Here is a 16,970-nt window from a genome sequence, read left to right on the forward strand (position 1 = left end):
TGACCGATGCTTAGGTTTCCTTTACTTTGTTGACTTATAGAGCTAAATTCTTAATAAATTATTGATTCAGGCTATAACCTTGTCTATTTAGATCAGGGGTGTCAAACTGGCAGTCTGCAGGCCAGATGCATCATGCACAGGCCATGCCCATGCTGACTTCACAAAGGCAAAAAGGTCACATTATGCAACATAACATCACATGACATCATCGAATTTCATACTTGTGGTCTAGATCGATATACTGGAAGTTGTTCTTTTCCACCCATTTTTCTTATTAAACAGACAAATATTTGCCTAATGTTCCATTATAATATTAGCACCTATTTACATTTATTTGTAAGGATATAAAGTGTTTCTACAAACAGAAATGGCTGCTGGTCTTTTCAGGTTTTCTTAAATACCAGAATATGAATATTAGGATTCAGATGCAGCCTAGGGAGTGGTCAGATAAAAGACAGCATAGTCCATAGCTTGATAGTGGGCAATGCAAGGAATTCAGAAGGGCTCCTTCCAGTGGAGGGTTTCACTTATCTTTGCTACCCATTTGGGAATGAGAGCATGATTTGTGCATGGACAACGTTTCTGTGAAGAAGCTCCATGATGATGTTCTATTGGGTGGGGGGAGCCTCCTGCCATCGCTGCTACCAGTTTTCCCAAACTGTGCCAAACTGGTAGAAACCCACGACTGGCCTCTTCATAGTGCTGGAAGCAGAATGATTGGATAATTGTACTTTCAGACTTAACATGTTTCTGTTAATGTTACTCCACAATAAAATAGAATAGGCTTATCTGATCATGTTTCCTGTCTAGTCTACCTGGTAAGGCTTAAAAACAGGGTCAAAAATTCAACTTTGCTAATCCCAAACTTGATCTTTCTTAGTAAGCCCGGAATTTTTAAAAAACAAATGTTCATGTTTATGGAAGAAAGCAAAAGAAATTGTATTGTTGATATTGAGTGAAGGGAAAATATATGGTTTTAACCAATCTTTTAAATGTTAAGGATAGTAATTGTAGTTTCAGGATTATGTTGGGCAAAGAAGGTATGTTCTACTTCTCGAACCAGTTATGGAAAGAGCTCAGAATGGGGGATAGAACACACAAATGTCATGAATTTGCTGGATTTCACCCCTGATAGTCGCCCAATACATACATTGGGGGAAAATAAGCTTTAAATGACTTTTTCTGAGACATGGCACTTATTCATAATGTTTCATGATGATACAAGTTCATGATAATATATGATGATATATACATTTTTACTGCTTTTAAAACTGCATAGATTAAGAAGGAAAAAAAACATAGCAATGAAAATGAACAAAATAACCAAAATGTGTACTTTTTGTCCTATTCCACCATCTCTTTTACCATGTCATCCTGTTTCCTGGTTTAATACTGGTCTAATAACGTATATTTTCTTGGGTAGTTTTCTTCAAACAAAATTTATTTTGTTGCGTTTTCTTTTCAGTGTCTTGAGATACATTTTCCTGCAATTATTTTGCTGAGCCTCTGACTAAAGTCCTGTTTGGAGCCCTCCAAGACAGACAGTGTCTTAATTTTTTCCATCATGAGCAGAGATGTACATACCTTGTGGAAATGAGGCACGGGTACTGCAATTTATTTTTCCTTTTGTTGTTGTTGCTGGCTCTAGGAGATGGTTCCCATTAGTAAAGGCAATCTTACAAGAAAAAGAAAACAGAAAATAATCACATAATGGTGGTTCTGGGTATGATTGTACTTTTGTGGTAATTACAGCTGTAATCTTATGCACTGGTATATTTTATTTTATCATTACCTTGGTCACTCAGCCTAAGCATCACCATCAAGGAGTCATATAACTAAGAATATAATAAAAAAGAAGAGTGACATAAAAAAAGAAAAAGAACAGAAGAGTGACATATAAGTGAATTCCCCTTTGCAGGTGTTGTGATTCCGTCTGAGGCCCCTCAGGGAACGGCTGATCCTCTGCCGGCTTCCTGCTCAGAGGGGGAGGATGAGGAACAGGAGGTTTAGGCAGACGGGGAGGAGGAATCTCAGGCTGAGGGAGAGGGAGGACAGCCAGAGTCCCCCAAGGGGGAGCTCTCCCCAGCAAGCAGCCTGGATTCCTTAGATGAAAATGCACAAGCAATCATCGATCTCCGGCAGAGAAGAGCAACACAACGAAGGGGACAATTAGCCAGGTACTTTCAGCACTAAAGAGGCAACAGCTGGGTTTGGGTGTGGTGCTCTCTGGAAAGGCTGAAAAGGCAGACCAACCCTTCCTGGCTTGTGGAGTATTATCTTTGGGAGTCCTGGGACCTGGCTGTGATCTTTGGCGTCTTGGAATTCTGGTTTGTGACTTTGAATACTGAAACCTTGGGGGGAAAAGGTGTGGGTCTTATTCTCTACAGTGGTGGGTATGCCAGCAAGAAGTCTGCTGTATTGTCTGGCCATCAGGACTCTGCTGTGAAGTCTCATAGCCTGCCTGTTGGGAAGAACAGGTTTTTCTCTGTGTTTATTTTTCAAACTATAAAGTGCCTTTGTTTTTACCAGCGTGTCTGGCTGTTTTTTCCAGTTGGTGTTGAAGTCTGGGGGCACCCAGACAGAACAGCATGGAGTGACAATGAAATATTTAACCCCCAATGCCACTATTAGATCCAGCGATGGAAGAAGCTAGACACTCAGGAACTTGCTAACAAACAGCTCAACAGTTCAGTAACCCAGCTATTTATTTATTTATTTATTATTTGGATTTGTATGCCGCCCCTCTCTGAAGACTCGGGGTGGCTCACAACAAGTGAAAACAAATCATAAATAATCCAATTAATTAAAATATTTAAAGATTTAAAAAACCCCATATACTAACAGACACACACACAAGCATACCATGTATAAATTAAACGTGCCCAGGGGGAGATGTTTAATTTCCCCATGCGTGATGGCAAAGGTGGGTTTTGAGGAGTTTACAGAAGGCAGGAAGAGTAGGGGCAGTTCTGATCTCCGGGGGGAGTTGGTTCCAGAGAGCCAGTGCCGCCACAGGGAAGGCTCTTCCCCTGGGGCCCGCCAACCGACATTGTTTAGTTGACAGGACCCGGAGAAGGCCCACTCTGTGGGACCTAATCGGTCACTGGGATTCGTGCGGCAGGAGGCGGTCTCGGAGATATTCTGGTCCAATGCCATGAAGGGCTAAAATCCTGTATGACAGCTAATCCTTTTATAGGGAGCTGTCAGACTGTTTGACCAATCACATTCGAGTATTTTCCCACCATAAATGGCAGATCTGAGTGAGGCCTCTGCTTAACTTGTGTTCAATGCTTAGCAACCACCATGGGTCATGTCTCAGTATTTTTAATTAAAGGGAAAATAAATGATGAAAACACAACAACTTTCTTGAACCTGGTGCCCTCTAGATATATAGGAATTACAGTACCTATTGAAATACTGCCTCAGTGCACACCATGGATAGAACTCCTCCTGTCTGAACTGATAAATGTTGTTTCATCTTGGCTTGGAAGATATAGTCTTTATGAATCTTCTTGGTTCATTACAAGATGATATTAGATTCAGGAAGTTAGAAATGCAAACCTGAGAGAAAGAATGGATCCAGCTATTTGCAAGAAGTATTTGGGAAGCAGCTCATAAAGAAACCAACCAAGGATCCAGAAACCTTGATTATTGGCTTCTAGAACTTTTCCTGAAAAGCTGTATGCTAAACTAATAAAGATTTTTTTTTTTTTAAAATATACTTTATTTATTTACAAATATAATTAAAAACAAGGAGAGGGGTTGGGGGAAGGGGGACAGAACGAAGGGTTGGGGGTGGGGTAGAGTGGGAAGGGGGGGGAGAATTCAAAAACAAAAGATTTATAGTAGAATTGTAATACATGTGAGTTATAATACACAAGTGTCTTAGAGGGAGTGTAATAATTCTTAGTTTCCTAATCTTACTATTTATATATGAAAATAACTCAAATGTCGTATTTCTTAATATATATAGGCAATAAAGTTCTAGGTGTGAAAAGGAGGAGGAAAGAGAAAGAAAGGAAGAGAAAGAAAAAAGAAAAAAAGGAAAAAGGGGAGAGAGAAGAATCTGCATTTAATGCAGACGTTTTTATGGACGACTTTTGTTTAGTTGTAGAGTGGGGAGTATATAAGTGGTATAATGGGTGTATATAAAGATTAGTTATTCTAAAAGTAGTTAATACGTTTATGGTGTGTGTTGAGTTAGTTAGAAGACAGATAAAAAGAGATTTAATATATTTCCTTGTTGCAAATTTGATTAGTTTTTGGTGTTTCTTTTCTAATTTATTTTAATATTAATTTAAGTGTTGAAGGTACTTTTGGGTGGGATAGAGTATGAATTTTACAATAAAAGTTTTTTGTATTTTTTCTGAGAAACCCATTTATGCCAATTTTCCCATGCTTCGTAATATTCTGAGTCTTTTTTGTTTTGTGCTTCCATTGCTATTTTAGACATTTCAGCACATTCATTAATTTTCGTAATTATTGTAAAGAAAGAGGGTACTTGATCAGATTTCCAAAGAGAGGCATATGATATTCTGGCTGCAGTTATAATTTGTAATATCAGATATTTTTGTGTCTTGGTAAGATTTTGTCTGAATATCCCCAAAAGATAGAGCTCGGGTTTGAGTGGTAATTTGATTGACATGACTTGGTCGATTAGGGATTGTATTGTTGTCCAGTACTTTTGTGCAATTGGGCATGTCCACCATGTGTGGTAGTAAGTTCCAGATTTGGTCTTGCACTTCCAGCAGGTCGATGAGAAGTTGGGAAACATTTTGGATATTCTTGCTGGGGGCAGATGCCAACGATAAAACATTTTAATTTGGTTCTCCTTGTAAGACATTGCCGTTGTCATTTTATAATTTGATGTCCATGTTTTCTCCCACTCAGTTAGGTTAATCGTATATCCAAAATTCTGAGCCCAAGCTATCATACAACATTTCACTTGCTCTTCGGGATTTTCTTGGATTAATAAGTAGTTGTACAATTTTGAGATCATTTTTGTAGAAGGACCGAAAAGAATCGTGTCTATTACGTTATTATTTTGAAATCCAAATTGCTTTTTGTGTTGTTCGTATTTTAATTTAATTTGTAAATATGTTAACCAGTCTATATTAATTCCTTGATTGTTCAGTTGTTGTTTGGAGATAAGAGCATCTGATTCGTCGAGTAGTTGTTGGTACCTCAGAATTTTAGAGTGCGAGAAAAGATTGGGAAAGATTAGTATTTCATTGGGGGATATCCATTTTGGTATTGAGGTGTAATAATTTTTTTTAATAGTAAACCATATTGTTATTAGTGTTTTGCGTAAGTAATGATTTTTAAAGTATTTTGGTATTTTGTGGTAGTCTGCTGTCAAGAAAGTGTGCCACCCAGCAAGAAGATCGAATCCTTCCAGAGTTAAGAGTCTTGTATTTTGAAGCGTAATCCAATTTTTAATCATGGTTAAAATGGTAGCTTGATAATACATATAAAAATCTGGAAGTCCAAGTCCACCCCTGGATCTAAGGTCTTGAAGGTTTTTCAATTTTATTCTGGCCTTCTTCTTGGTCCAAATAAACTTCTTTACTTGTTTGTGAAGAGTATTGAAAAAAGTTTTATTCAAATTTATTGGAGCAACTTGAAATAAATAAAGAAACCTTGGAAGAATGTTTGATTTTATGGCAGCTATTTTCCCCATAATAGATAGGTTTAATTTTGACCATCTGTTAAGATCTTGTTGTATTTCTTTAGTTAATCGTTCGTAGTTGTCTTTTTTGATCGTAGCATAATTCGAAGTCATCCAAATTCCTAAGTATTTAATTTTTTTTGTGGTCTTTATTTTAATTAATTCTTCCAAGGTAAGTATCTCTTTTGGTATCATATTTTTTCTCAAAATTTGAGTTTTATTTTTATTGATTTGCAGGCCAGATATTTCACCAAATTTGTAAATTTCGTCAAGTAAAATGGGTGCTGTTCGAATTGGATCTTGTAGGATGAATACAATGTCATCCGCAAAGGCCTGCAATTTGTAATGTTCTTTTTTAATCATAATACCGTGAATTAGTGAGTTGTTTCTTATAGTTTTGAGAAAGGTCTCGATGGCCAGAATAAAAATAAGTGGGGACAGAGGGCATCCTTGACGTACACCTTTGGTGATAGTAATTGTGTTGGTAATATCATTGTTAAAGAGAATTTTGACCGATTGGGTAGAATAAATAGTTTTGATTAGATTGAAAAATTTGGAGCCGAAATTCATGAATTTGATTTGATTTATAAGATAGCGCCATTGGAGACTGTCAAAAGCTTTTTTGAGATCCATAAATACTAATGCAGCTGCTTTGTCATAGTTTTTGTCATAGTACTCCAAGACATTTAGTATAGTTCTTGTGTTCGAGGAAATGTTTCTTCCCGGAAGGAATCCGTTTTGGTCAGAGTGGATAATTTTATTTAATATATTTTTTAGTCTGTCCGCAATTATTGATACAAATATTTTATAGTCAGTATTAAGTAATGCAATCGGTCTGTAATTCTCCAAATGGTGTCTATTTTCAGTGTCCTTAGGGATAAGGGTTATATAGGATTCAAACCAGGACGCGGGCAGTTTTGCATGTGAGAGCGCATTGTTATAGATGTCTAAGAGTATGGGTGCCATTATATCAATATGATATTTATAAAATTCAGATGGGATTCCGTCTGGTCCTGGGGTTTTATTGTTTTTTTGTTTGTTTATTGCAGCCTCAATATCCGAAATAGAAATTGGTTTGTTTAGAAGAGTTCTTTGGTCATCTGTTATCATAGTTGTTTGTTCATTTGTTTGTAAATATTTTGATATTAAATCGGCATCCAAATTTGAGACTTGATAGAGTTGTTGATAAAAATTTTGGATAATTTGTTTTTTATCAGAATTGGTCGTTTTCAGTTGTCCAGAAGGGTCAACTAAAGTATCTATGTTTCTATCGGATTTTTGATGGGCTAGTTTGAAAGAGAGCCAACGTCCTGGTTTATTGGCCGCTTCAAAATATGTTTGTTTCGCATTTTTAACCTTTTGAGCAATGTGTTGTTGTGTTATTAAATTTATTTGATGTTTGATCGTATTTATTTCTAATAGAATTATGTTATTTTTAGGATCATTGCAAAGTAGCTTTTCTGCTTTTTGAAGAGAGATGTTTAGTTTTTGAAGTTGCGCATATTTTTCTTTGTTTTTATTTGCTGTATATGAGATGTAAATACCGCGTATGTATGCTTTAGTGGCGTCCCACGCTATTTCGTTGGGTATCTCGCCATTGAAGTTAATTTGGATGAAAGGAGGGATATCATTCTGTATTTTATGTTGGAATTGTTTTTGGTTTATCACTGTTGAGTACATCGACCATCTATGCGGAATATTGTAAGTATTGTCTCTTATTGTGAGTAGGAGGGGATTGTGGTCTGCCCAAGTTGCATTGAGTATTTGAACATCAATTATTTGATTTATGATTTCTATATTAGACCAAGCCATGTCAATACGTGAGCATGTTCGATGGGGGGGAGAAAAAAAGGTATATTGTGTAGATTTAGGGTGAAAGTATCTCCAAATGTCTTTTAAGGCATATTCATAAATTATTTGTTGAAAGGTAGAGGGAATGATGTTACGAGTACGACACTTGGAGTTACCTTTATAATCCTTGTTTACATCAACTATTGCATTAAAGTCTCCAATTATCACAAAATTGTTTAGGTCTAATTCTAATATTTTTTTGTGTAAATTTTTAAAATAGGGAGATTGTCTAACAGATGGTGCATATATTGATATTATATTTATTGTTCTTTTATTTTGTAAAGTTATTTGCACAATTAGTAATTGACCATTTTCATCGGTATATATTAGTGTTGGAGAATAAATTTTTTTAACATATAGAACTATGCCTCTCTTTTTTTCGGGGGCGGAAGCACAAAAGAATTCAAACTCAGATTTGATTTTAAGGTTGGGGATAACTAAAAGAGTGGTATCTTCATTTTTAATGTGGGTTTCTTGTAGTGAAATTACATCATAGTTGTTTTCAAATAGTTTATGGAATATTTTTGTCTCTTTTTATATGAGTTCAGACCATTTATGTTTGTTGAGAATAGTGTGATTTGGGGTTGTTTATTGTTGTGGTGTTGGTTCCTTAAATTTCTCCTTTCTTGCCTCAGCTCTTGCCCGGGTAACTGGTCCATGTTTGCTTGACTCGTCATTCTGAATTTGTAATTCTTGATCATTGTTTGTCTGGTTGTCATCAAAGGTAGGTTCTTCATTTCGGGGAGTATCTCTAGTGTCGAATTCCTTAAGGGCAGACTGATCCATCTTCAAGATGTGGGCGTAGAAGTCTCTTGCATCTTCAGGAGTGGAAATTTTATACTTTTTATCCAGAAATGTAACCGTCATTCCCTCTGGTATCATCCACCTAAACTGTATAGATTCTTTATTTAATTTGGTGGCTAGCGTTTGATAGGGTTTGCGTTTCTCCCTTACTCGCTTTGGAATTTGGCGTAGGATTACTATATCTCGACCTTGATGGGTAGCTGGATTATCCTTGGAGGCATTGTAAATTTCGTCTCTGAATTTTCTTTTGAGAAAACGTACATGGACCTCTCGTGGGAGTCTGTTTCGTCTAGCATATGAAGTTGTAAGCCGGTATACCTCATCCATTTGTGCTAAAATTTCGTCCATTGATTTATCAATGATTTTAGCTATTATTGTCGCCGTGTGAGGAAGGTCTTGTTGATCGGTTTCTATAATATTTTGGAAACGCAAAAAAAAGACTGATTTCTCGAGCTCCAGGTTCATAAGGGACTCTTCCAGGGATTTGTTGGTATATTCTGCCTTCGCTTCTGAAAACTGAAATTTGGTGTCCATCCTGTTGGTTAATTCTTCAATATTATTTATTTTTTCTGTATTCTTGGTAATTGTTTCACAAACAACATCCATTTGGTCTTCCAATTTGGTCGTTCGCTCCTCAAGATGACCCGCATGTTCTTGAATCTTCTTGATGTCCTGCTTCATTTCTCCCATCGTTCCCTTAATAGATTCAAAATTAATATCTAATGTGTCTTGCATTTTGTTCATCTTCTCCAGTAAGGCGTTTAGTGATATATTGGGAGTTTCCTGTGTTTGTTGTTGGAGAGATGTTTTGTCTGACAAGTCAGTTGAACGTTGCTGGGTTGGATTTGGTGTTGCAGGCTGGTTGGGGTTTTTCTTCCAAGATTTCATAAGGGTTGGTTGATTTGAGGCAGACATTTTTATATTAAGGAGAGGTCGTTAGAACAATATATAAATGGTATGTATGATGTAGTAAAAGGATTTATGTGGTGTAGAGAAATGTATGTAATGTATATGTAGTATGTATGTAATGTGTAATATGTATGTAATGTTGTCGGAAGTAATGAGGTTAAAGTGATTAAGGTGGTATAGAAAGTTGCAGTATATGTAGTAAAGGTTTTTTGTTATTGTTTTTTTTAAAAGATACAATTAGTAAAGAGTTGTTAAGAGAATATCAGAATTTGTTACACTTGAGAAGTAGCAAGAGAAAGACAATTTATATTTAGGGTTCAAATTATCAATAAAATAGCATTTGAATCAGTATGATTCCAGTAATAATATCTCAATGTATGGAAAAGAAAAAGAAGGGGAGAGAGAATGGGAGAAAGTAATAATTCAGTAGTACAATTATTCGATATTCAATATAAGGGGAAAGACAGTCAATCAATCGGGGGGTTACTCTATTAAGGGTTTAAATCAGTTGAATCAGTTAAGTTGATTAAATCCGATAAATCTTAAAACATTGAATTACTATAAGTTACTATAAGTTATAAATCTTAAAACATTGAATTACTATAAGTTACTATAAGTTATAGAATCAAAAAGAAATCCAGTTACTATTTGCTATTTAAAGTTAATTAAGGATAAATAATAATAAAGTCTAAAGTCTAAAGTTTAATGTTAATATAAAGTAAAGCTATCAACTCAAAGTAATCTATCAGTATGTTCTACCTAAATATAGTAAAATCTATCTTAATATAATATAATATAATATAATCTATATAAATAGTTCAATAGCTAGAGTAAATATTACAATATTTTATGAATTACACAATTGGATAAGGAGGTTTTGTCAATATATATAGTCCAAAAATATCAAAATAAGATTTAAATAACTTAGAAGAAATTCAATCCAAATCAATCCAAATCAAAGGGTTTGTGGTTCAACAATATGGTGTTATTAAATTGATCAAGTTCGGTACAGTTCGGTTCTGTTATCAAAGAGTAAGGTCAATGATTTGTTAAGACTTTTGTTTGTAGTTGATGAAATAAATTTTAGTGATGAAGTTCCAGGGGGAAAAAAAGGAGACAGTAGAGGATTAACAAGTTGTCCAAAGTTCCGGGTCAATGAACGTCCAATATTCAAGTGTCCTAGTATCAAAATGTCCAAATTGTTCAATTTCAATTTCCAAGTATCCAAAAGTATCCAAAAGTAATCCAATATAGACAAAAATGTCCAAAAGAAAAAGGGTAATAGTAGTGAAAATTAAAAAAAAGCAAAAATATCTATGTATGAGATTCAAAAGTAAACAAACTTTATTTATTTATTATTAAACGAGGGAGGTAAAAATTAAGGCAAAAAAGGGTATGGAAAGGAAGGGTAAATGGTAGGTAGAAAAATAGGGTCGGAGTTTTCCGGTTGCTGTTTTAACTCTTATCTGCTTTACTTTATTTTTTTTTCCAACTAATCAGGGTGTTATTTCAAAGACAAATAGCAAAAATGTTGTTGCGGGGGGTTTAAACTTTCTCCTACCTTCAAAACACGTTACTTAAACCTTCTCTCCTTGCGAAAATTTAAAGTGTAGCTGATAGTTCTAAGGCAAGTCAAAATCACAGATAGACGTGGCGAAAATTCATTCTAAAAACCTTCAAGTAAAATCCGCCGAGTCATCGTCGCCATCTTTGCCAGGGGGCTCGTAACACTCACAGATCGAAGTCGCCGCCTCTCACTCTTCAGACTCAGAAAAGGAGTCGGGATGTCCCTTTCGCAAGGAGTAATCCAACACGTATACCACAAATCCAAAAACCGTCCTCAGTCCTTCTGCAGCAAGCAATAACACCCCCAAAGGTATTTGTCGTTACCGCGGCTTCCAAAATAAAGCAGAGCACAGCGCTTCCGGATCAGCAAAAAAAGCTGATCTCTTTGGTTGATGATTTGGAGGATCTCCCGTCCCCCGGGGGGGGGGTCCGCCGAACACCCCCGGGTGCACGCAAACTTCCCCTCAAAGACCTTGGGCTCTACGGGTCCGCGGTCGCCCGATAGGGCAATCAATCAACGCAAAAGGCCAGATGTAACCCGGAGAACCGGGAAACACACAGCGACAGCACCGCACCACAACCGGAAGATTTTTTTACATGAGCACCTATATAAATTTCAACTGAAATTCAAGTTTGGTTTTGCCATTTGTTTGTGCTGATGGCTAGCCTTCTTCTAGATATGCTATCAAAGGTTGGAAAGTGGAAACACTTGCTCCATTCCAATGTTGACACTTTATTCCAGAAGACAGTACTTGGTGAATTATGTTAATTACACATATATTGTGCAGCTTCAGAGTTTATTTGTATCTCTAATGTTTTTCAAGAGCCAGATAAAAGGCTGTGAAGTAAATCAGTGTCTTTAAATCAGTGGTGAAATCTAATTCTTTTTGCCACCAGTTCTGTGGTCAAAGCTTAGGGGCATGGTCATGTGACTGGGTGGGCATGGCCAGATTGTCATGTGACGGGTGGGTGCGGCCAATTTAGCAGTCCATTTTTCTAGCGAGCAGGGACTGGACTAGATGACCTCCGAGGTTCCTTCCAGCCTTTGCTGTGCATCTTTTGAAGCTATGTCTATGCCAGCCAGGTTTGTGGTCCTCCTTCCCTCCCCCTCCCTCCCTCCTTCCCTCCTTCCTTCCTTCCTTCCTCTTTCTTTTTATTTTTCTTTCTCTTTCTTGAGTAATAAAATATTACTCATAATAAAAGGCTCACAGAAAAACAAAGAATAATCAAGCTGCTAACAAAGAAACCTGCCTGAAGCTCATTCCGTATTCCTGCCTGATAGAGATAATGGGATAAAGACCATACACAAAGTGGAAGCCATTCACACAAGCAGGCAAACGGATTCCCAGAAAACCCATTCAAGACAGGATATTTTGAAATTTCCCCATGGCAAAATTTGACAGCTAACAAAACAGAGTGGTAGAATCAGAATAAGCTGCCCCATTCTCAAGACCAGACACAATGGGCATCACCCAAACCCTTTTAGAAACACAAAGCTCACGTTGCACAAACCCCAAAACTTCAAAAACATAAAACTATATAAGAATAGTTACTTATATCAAGTTTGTTGTTTTGTTGAAGTCACTTCACTTCTGCAATTAAAAACCTCATTCAAAGCAGTTTCTGAAGGCTTTTAAGTTTAAAGCAGGAGTCTCCAAAGTTTGCAACAATAGGCCTTGTAGATGTCAACTTCCAGAATTCCCCAGTCAGCCATGTGGCTAAATTTTGAGACTCTTGATTTAAAGCAACAGCATTTGTTTTTCTACTTTTCCAGAGTGATCTCCTGGCTGGAAAGTAAGTCCTGATTTTTTCCTTCCAACATCTCCCACTTTCTTTCTCTTTCTTTCTTTCTTTCTTTCTTTCTTTCTTTCTTTCTTTCTTTCTTTCTTTCTTTCTCACTTTCCTTTCCTTCCTCCTACCTCTTTCTTTCTTTTAGGTGAACTAGCAGGAAAAAAAGTATTTTAAAAGTTTTTTTAAAAAAAACAGGAAGTGCTAATGTTGGGGTGGGTGGACGGAGCCTCATGCTGCCATTGTTATGGTTCTCTGAACTACAGACTGCTTCCACTACTTATTTGCCCAAACCAAGACAAACCAAGAGGATTTCACCACTGCTTGAAATGAAATGTTGTCAGTTTGTGAATCCATTTCTCCTTTTTAAAAATCAAACTGATTTAAATGGGGTGGGTGGGTGGGTGGATGGATGGATAGATATAGATAGATAGATGATTGATAGATGATAGATAACAATGATTGATGTTGATAGATAGGAGTATTCTGTCCTCTCTGACCTCACCTCCTACTTCACAAACCGCAGGTTTGAATTTTCAACTTCTTTCCTGGGAAACATACAGGGAGAAAGTCAATGGGGAACCTTGTAGGTAAGGTCACATGTTGCTCAGGTAAATCTCCCATACCTTGAGAAATCTCTGCCAGTCCCTCATTCTTCATCAATATATCTCAAAGTATAACTCAACAGGTGATGGTTGTCTAGTAAATATTTTAAAAAACAAATGTACTATTGGGTGATACTAAACCTAACATTGGTATGTGAAGGCCCATCCCTATCTACTTGTCTTTTTGTCACTAGATTTAGCTTCAATTTTTGTTTGGTCAAACTAAAATAAATAGCAGTTCAGGTCAGCCTTCCATATTCTGAATGTAGGCTAAAAGCTGATCATTATGCAGTCTTTTGTCAAACCTGTCTGCACATATTTCCATTTGTCAGCACTGAGTGAATTGTCACAATAAACATTTACTAGTTTTAAGGCTGGAGACTAAAGCTGCAAATGCCACATTTTCTGTGCCATTTATTTTCTCTATGGCCTGTCTCAATCAATCAGCTCAGTCCTCAAAGCTTACATCTGTCAGCATGCCTCAATCGCTTCACTCCATTCCATGACAATCCACCGTAGACAGACAAAGTGGAAGTCTGCAACAGTTGTAATGAATGCATACATGTAGCCTTGTTCTTCCGCTGGCCATTTGCAAGCTTTAGCCAATTTTACCACCTGCCAATGAATGCCTGTCTGCCTGAATACTTGGGCCAATTACTCAATTCTGAACTCAACCCCATTGCCAAAGTCTGCTTCCACAACCTGTCTGTACTTCTCTTCTCCAGTGATTTCATCAACATTTAAAAGATGCTGCAAAACTATCAGTCAGTTTAGTAGACTCTTAATCACTTGAGTACAATATGGCTACTGGCAAGGGTGGGTTCCTTCCATCTTGGACCGGTTCACACTAACCCGCAGTGAAACGCTGTTGATGTCATGATGATGTCACTGATCCAGTTTGGTCATGCTGGTCTGTGAGTGCCACCAATTTTTTAAAAGTATATGTTTGGGAAATTTTCCAGGTTTTTTTTCTTCTGTGTATAGGCAGAAGCAATTTTTTAAAACCGGTAGTAAAAATAATAATTAAAAAAAAACCAGAACCCACCCCTGGCTACTGGAGAGTGGAAGTGAAATTTTCTCAATGGGAAATTATCTCCCAGCATTCCTCAAATAGCACACTACTAAATACTATCCCAAATCTGATCTATTCTTTGCTAATTTATACATCCATGCTATTTCATAGTAGGCATTTCATGAATGTTAAGCCAAAACCATGCAAGTCACACCAGCCATTTCTAGATTGGATTTAAAAAGGTTTTTTGGGGTCTGTAAAGAAGTATATGTCATTGTACAAGATACTTATTCTTTGCTTTCTTGTTTAAGATGAAATATTTCTTTGAATACATCAGTAAAACAATGGATTCTCAGTTGGTGTGTTATGAAATGGTTTTTGTAGACAGCACTATGCTATGAAATTTATTTACACATTTCATAAATAAGTAAACAAACAAACAAATACCTCCATTCTCCCCTCATTAGGCAAATACTTTTAGATATGAAGATCCACTTTTTCTAGCATAACATTTTTTTTTAGAGCTGAGGTCAAAATTTACTTTTGAGTGGCCTGTCATGTTGCCTTCCTTATACTAGGAAAAGGAAGAACAAACATTTATTTATTTGGAAAATTTATATGTTCATCCAATTTAAACAAATATCTCTGGGCTTACAATGAATACATTAAAATCATATTAAGAAAACTAACCATATAAAAACAATACATAATTCAATTAGAATAATCATTGCATTATAACAAGGTGATTCAGAATAACTCATAACAACAACAGACATATGAGGCTCCATTAATATCCAGGACCCAATGCCTGATGATGGAAACCAACCCCCCCCCCCCTATATGTGAATTAATTCCAAAATGATAATACAAATATTTTTACATGATTATTTCCCTCCTTTGGTATATAAAAATTATCAATTGGTAATTTTGAAGAGATTTTGTGAATCACACCCAGCATAAAGTACATACCCAATTCTGAAGTCTCCATTTATACAAGTTGGTATTAATAATAATAATAATTTTTCTGACAGTTCATATTTGCCTTGCTAGCATAATTTTATATGCTATGTGCTTTAAATATAAACTCTTCATTACGTTTCTACTAAACAGTTCGTAGATTGCTTTTATAAATAATAACACAATTTTTTCCATTAATAGTTAAGTCCCAAAATAATTTAAGCCACACACAGCTTTGATAAGACTTTATAAGCAGATACATCATAACTGGATTAGGAAAATAAAAGAAAGGATGAATCAATAGAGACAGTACATAATTTCAGCAGTCTTTTAAAATACTACCTTTATCTGGAAGACTTTATTGTATGACAATTGGCAGAGTAATTGTAGTTATTCATAGATTTACATACATCTATGGTAAGAGTATGAAGATTTTTTTATGTAGCTGTGACTTACTTACTTAAAGTGAATTTTGCCACATGTGAATATCAGTATTTAGTGTTTAGAAATCATTTCTCTCATAATAATAGTCATGAAATGCTAACTGCCTTGGCATTGAAACACAAATGCATTGCTGAAAAATAAAATGGGTAAACTATTATTTTGGTTAGCTCATACATGTGTCACAAAGAATATATATTTCAAATCATCTTGAAATTAAAGATGAGAGCATAGTCACTGTAGAGATACTAAGCAAAGTGCATAATAATATAAGAGATTTTAAAAATGGTACATATTATCATGGAAATCTATTAAATGTATTTATCTGCAGCAAATCATATTGCTGCCCATCTCACATTTTCCGGGCTGCCAGAGGAGCCTTTCAGTGGCGCTTAAGGAGCCTTTGGCAGTTCAAAGCGAACAAAGCATTTTCCTTTCTCTGGGCGCTTGGAGAGGGAATAAACCTCTGCCAGCGCCTGTTGTGATTCAACCTGAGGCTCAACCTCTGTAGACAAGTCATTCCACTGATTAATTGTTCCATCAAGAAATTTCCCTTTCAATTTTGGTTGCTTCTCTCCTTGATTAGTTCCCATACATTGCTTATTCTCATGCCTTTAGATACACCAGGAGAAAATGAAATGCAAAGGCAATTATTGATATAGCTTTGTTGTGCAAGGTACAATCTGTCCTTAGCCATCTTCACAAAATTTAAAGGCTATAATAACACAGATTCTGATCAGCAACCAGTTTAAAAATGAAATCAGAGATGAGATGTCACCTTCCCATTTTCTGTTGAAACTCAAGGCCCATAGGGTGCTTAGATCTGCCCCACAAGAAACAGTGAAGGACTGGCCCATGGTGCCTCTACCAGAAGCCCTCCCAAGCTCCGTTTTCACTGGTAGTGGGTTGTAGGAGGCTGTTGCATCTAAAAACGGAGTCTGGGAGTCAGTTTTTGTTGGCAGAGTACTCAGGCCACTACAAGCACCTCGACATGAATGATGTCAAGCTGGCCATGCTCCCGTGTTCCTCCGAGAACAAACACAACTGATGCAGCCCTCAATGAAATCGAGTTTGGCAAACTCTGCTTTAGGACATGATTCTTTATCCACATATCTTGGAGGAACAAGTAACCTTGCTTCTTAGGACAATAGTCACAACATAGGAAATCATCTTTTTTGTCTGGAAGCTGAATTACTTATATGAAATTGATGTTTTTTGGGATGCTGCCTGATATCTATTGATATCAAGAGTTATCTAACTCATTACTGAGTGCTCTGTATCATAGTCTAAGAACTTTCCCAGCAGTAAAAGCTATGGACTATGCATTGGCATGCAGAATCTGTGGTCAGTAATTAAATTAGGTCCTTCC

At 36.4% G+C, this 16,970-nt stretch overlaps 1 long non-coding RNA gene across 2 annotated transcripts; it reads right to left on the reverse strand.

Moving 5' to 3' along the window:
• Positions 1 to 262: 262 nt before the first annotated feature.
• LOC139160428 (uncharacterized) lies at positions 263 to 12,487 on the reverse strand. Of its 2 annotated transcripts, none has more exons than XR_011557944.1 (3): positions 12,352 to 12,487; positions 1,585 to 1,675; positions 263 to 702 (listed from the first exon to the last, which is right to left on the reverse strand). It is a non-coding gene; the product is annotated as an uncharacterized lncRNA (long non-coding RNA). The 2 variants fall into 2 exon arrangements; XR_011557945.1 differs by lacking the exon at positions 12,352 to 12,487 and adding an exon at positions 3,407 to 3,555.
• Positions 12,488 to 16,970: the final 4,483 nt, after the last annotated feature.

Source organism: Erythrolamprus reginae, chromosome 2 (genome assembly GCF_031021105.1).
Source record: "Erythrolamprus reginae isolate rEryReg1 chromosome 2, rEryReg1.hap1, whole genome shotgun sequence".
Lineage (NCBI taxonomy): Eukaryota > Metazoa > Chordata > Lepidosauria > Squamata > Dipsadidae > Erythrolamprus > Erythrolamprus reginae.